Source organism: Tamandua tetradactyla, chromosome 19 (assembly GCF_023851605.1).
Source record: "Tamandua tetradactyla isolate mTamTet1 chromosome 19, mTamTet1.pri, whole genome shotgun sequence".
Classification (NCBI taxonomy): domain Eukaryota; kingdom Metazoa; phylum Chordata; class Mammalia; order Pilosa; family Myrmecophagidae; genus Tamandua; species Tamandua tetradactyla.
Window position 1 is genome coordinate 795,588 of NC_135345.1, and position 4,470 is coordinate 800,057.

At 46.6% G+C, this 4,470-nt stretch overlaps 1 pseudogene; it reads right to left on the minus strand.

The window, feature by feature from the left end:
* Positions 1 to 1,704: 1,704 nt before the first annotated feature.
* Positions 1,705 to 3,810, minus strand: LOC143663438 (E3 SUMO-protein ligase PIAS2 pseudogene; annotated as a pseudogene).
* Positions 3,811 to 4,470: the final 660 nt, after the last annotated feature.

Below are 4,470 nucleotides of genomic sequence, written 5' to 3' on the forward strand. Positions count from 1 at the left end.
ATCAGTGGTGTCTCTATACACTAATAATGAGCTATCTGAGGAGGTAATCAGGAAAACAATTCCATTTACAGGAGCACCTGAAAGAATGAAATGATCTAGGAGTGAACTTAACCAAGGATGCAAAGAACTTGTACATAGAAAACTACAAAACGTTGCTAAAAGAAATCAACGAAGACCTGGATAAGTGAAAAGGCGTTCCTTGCTCGTGTATTGGAAGGCTGACTGTCCTTAGTACGCACATGTCCCCTTCTCCAAAATGACTGGTTCACACTGCCTCTACCCTCCTGGGCCTCTCTGGTCCACCCCTCCCTCCCACTTCCCGGATGGTTACCTCGTCGTACGTGGAAACGTCTGGCAGGTTCTCCACGTTCCCTCGACCAAGAGTCCCAGCTCCCTGAACTTGCTCATGCTTTCTGCCCTCCTTTACTGGAATGCTGGCGTGTCCCTGTTCAGAAGGAGGCTGGCCCCTCTCCCCACCCTTCCCTAACCCTTTGGTCTCATCGCTGTCCCCACACTCACCCCTTCTGGGCTGCTCCGTCAGCACGCAACCTGTTCTAGCATTCTAGAGTCCCTCCCTCGTCTACGTCCTGTAAGATGTTAGTGTGCAGGAGACATGTTTTATTCTTTCTTGAGGTCTTCAGGGCCTGACACAAAGGCGAGGGCAAAGTGTAGAGCTTCAAAAAAATATATATTTTTTTACATGGGCAGGCACCGGGAATCGAACCCGGGTCCTCAGGCATGGCAGACAAGCATTCTTACCTGCTGAGCTACCGTGGCCCACCCCCCCCAAAAAAAATTTTTTTGTGTGTGTGCTATATGGCAGGGTCACATTATTTCTCCATGTGAGTGCCCCATTATTGCAGCACCGTTTGTCGAAGTTTTGTTTGTTTGTTTTGCTTGTTTATTTGTTTGTTTGAGAAGTGCATGGACCTGGTATTGAACCCGGGTCTCCCGCATGGCAGGCCACAATGCTACCACTGAGCCGCCCTCACACACCCTCACACATGAACGACAGTGTGTCCTACAGTGCATGTTCCATAAACGTTTCTGAATGTTCAGTGCTGGTTTGGCCCCTGCTCCTGGTCGAAAATGGTTGCTTTCCTGGCGTGTTCCCTGGAGTTATCAGAATGGGAAAGGTTCATTTCTGCTGGCTCTGGCCACGATCTGCCAGCCTGCATGTCCCCCAGCTGGGAGGGGAGAGGGGGTGTCCTGGCCAGCACCTGCCACCAGAGGGTAGAAGAGACGCTTTGCCCATAGGCTGAGTAAGCCTTGGAGGCCGAGCCACTCTGGACATAACTTCTCAGTAGGTCACGACACAGTAATAAAACAATCCAGCGACAAAAATGCATCCACACAGGACATGGCCACCGACACAACGAGCCTTGTCATGTTTGTCACCACATGCCAAGAGAGCCAGCAGGCTCCACTGTTCAAGTACGGCAACTTGAGCCAGGGCACGGTGCCTCAGTTTCCCCATCAGGAAACCAAAGATGATACTAGTGGTGACGATTCAGTGAGTTGATATTTGTAAACTACTTAATTCAGAGCTTAGCATGTAGTAAGCTCTGTGTACATGGCTGATAAATAAGCCCTTGCATTAACAGTGGGTTTTTAATTTGCAAAGTGATTTTTTTTGAATATTTTCATAATTTTATTGCTGTATATTAAACAAAAAATTTTAACTGGTTTGTAGAATCCATCCAGTAACATGAAATTGAAATCCATCTCTTAAGAAGACAGATAAAGTTATGGCTGAATATATCTATGCTCAGGGTACAGCATGAGTAAGAAAAATCCTTGCATGTCATCTGGTTCTTGCTGCAGTCATCTGCATTCATCTCTCAGAAAGCAAAAGAATCCATTTGACATTTCGATAAATACCAAAGAAACTGCCAAAAAAAAATAAGTTCCACGGACCGGAGACCCAAGAAAGGCCAGTTTTGATGAATGATTCCTAGAATCGAGAGTCCTCTTCAGTCCAATGAGATGACATCGGGAATCTTACTTCCACTGCTGGTTATGACCCTGTCTCACTCCTGCTGCTGGATGAACCAACATGAGCACTGCTTTCACTGGGGCTAGTGGTGGTGACAGACAAACTGGTGAGACTATCCAAAACATAGGAGGACAGTACTGGGGACCAACTGGAATAAGGGAAAGAAAGAAAATCCAAACCTGGCAAATCTGACGACATGCCTGATATTGGCATGTGCTGGAACGGTCCTGGGTCGTCTGTTAACGAAGGCGGGACAGCAGCAGGATCAGTCGAAGTCACGCTGGGCCCCCTTACAGCAGATGGCGGATACACGAGAACCCCTTGGCTTGGGCTGCTTTGTGTTTCTGACCTAAAGATGCACTTCCTTTTGGCAGGAGGGTCTTCCTCTCCCTCAGAAGAGCTTTCTGTTGTTAGATCAACTGCATCCGCTTCTTCCTGTTTGCCTCAGTGGCTACAGTCGCTGAGCATGGCTTACTGAGGACAGTAGACGTTTCCAGCTTTGTACGCGGTTGGCTGGATACTTTCATAGCTTCTTTCTTCAGCTCATTGGACACCAAGAACCATCTTCTTGGGGTTTGATCTCATCCACATCAGATCAGTCATTGAGAATTCCCATAAAAAGCCCGTCTAATATTGAACTTTCATAGGCAGCCTTTTCGTCACACACAGGACAAACCCAGGTGGGCTTCTTCTCATTCATTTGTAGATAAAGGGCAGCATCAAGACACGGCAAGTCTGTACGTGTCACTGCACAGCATGGGATTGTCAGTCTCATTTTCCCTAAAGGACACAACAAGGATACCCGAAGGCTAGTTGTAGCAATCTCACTCTCAGGATCTGCAGTAAGTTTTTCTTTTAATCAGTGCTCTGGAAGGATCAGGGTTTCTAATACCTTTCATTTTTGACCTCTGTAATAACATGGCTGATGTGAGCTGTCATACAAGATATACAGACATGGAGTAATTCTTTCCAATTTCTGATGCCCATGAAATGGAAATCTGATTTGGCACAGCTGAAGATAACCTAACTAAAGATGTAATATTCACGGGGCAGCCAGGGCGTTTCTGTTCAATCCCATTTTTAGGAGGTGGTGCATAGCCAGGCAAAGGAAATAGCTTCCCATTTACTTTTATACATAAACTATTAGAATACTTATCTTCCTGAGGGCAACTTGTCTCAGCCGGGCAACGTCTCAACTGAACTTGGACTGCATAGTCTCTCCTACCACCTGGCAAAAAATCCCTTGAAATGCGTATCTCTCTAACTTGTTGCGGTGTCAGAGCAAAAATAAACTTCCCTTGAAATCGCTGGATACTGCTTTGAACTAACCTCGTGGCTTGATGAGAACATCAAGGAGGTCATAAAAGGGCAGGTTTTTTAACTGCACATCAGGACGGGCAGGAGGAACTGGGGGAGACGGCCGCTGCATCTCAGATGTGGGTTTCGTATCTCGAAGAACAGAACCAACAGGAGAAGACAGTGAGTGAGATGCAACTGAAGTGGAAGGGAATGGATGGGTTCCAGCCATGGCCAAGTCAGGTTCCACAGGTGATGAGCTACCATCCAAAGTGAAAACTGATGATTTTTTTGTGGATAAATCAGAAAAGTCCTTCAGAAGTCCGTGGGTTTCAGCGTCTATACAACTCTCTGATTTTAATCTGAACAGCAGGGCTGCAGCCACTCTTCAGTAAATGCAAAGCCCTCATCAGAAGGTCATGTTTGCATCCATTTTTATTCCGTCTAGCAATGCCTAGTAATACTTGGAATTCAGACACCCTAAAACTAAAAACCATATTCCTCAAGTCCTCGAAATCCACTATTTTATACGACTGGCGGGCGCTGCCGCTGCTACTGCCACAGCCCCCGCCACCCCCACGGCCGCTGCCGCCAAGTGATTCTGACTGCATGCTTTTGTTTGGTCTGCAACCCTGAATGCACACCTGTAGAGTAGGCACCACAGTTTCCTCAGGCTTCTACAACAAAATACTACTACTGGTGGCTTATAACAACAGTAAGGTATTGTCTCACAATCCTAGAGGCTAGAAGTCTGAAATCTCAGAGGAGACTCTCTCCCCTCTCCTTAGCTTCTGGTGGTTTACCATATGCCTTGGGCTTTCGTCTCTGCCTCTCTCATCACCTGGCCTCTCCCCTGTATCTGTCTGTCCAATTCTTCCTTCATTACAAGAACAACGGGCACGTTGGATTAAGACCTGCCCTAACCCAGTTTTGCCTTTTCTTGACAAGTACCATTTGGAAGACACTGTTTCCAAATAAGTCCACATTCGAAGGACCAGGACTTAGGACTTAATCTTGTCTTTTGGGGGACACAATTCAATCCAAAGTAGTAGGAGTAATACCCAATCCACAGATAAGGACCAAGGCCTGAAGAGGCTAAGAAACTTACTGATAACCATCCAGTTAATAAATAGCACAGCCAGGATTAAATCTGGGGGGGCCTAGAAGCCTCCCAGACA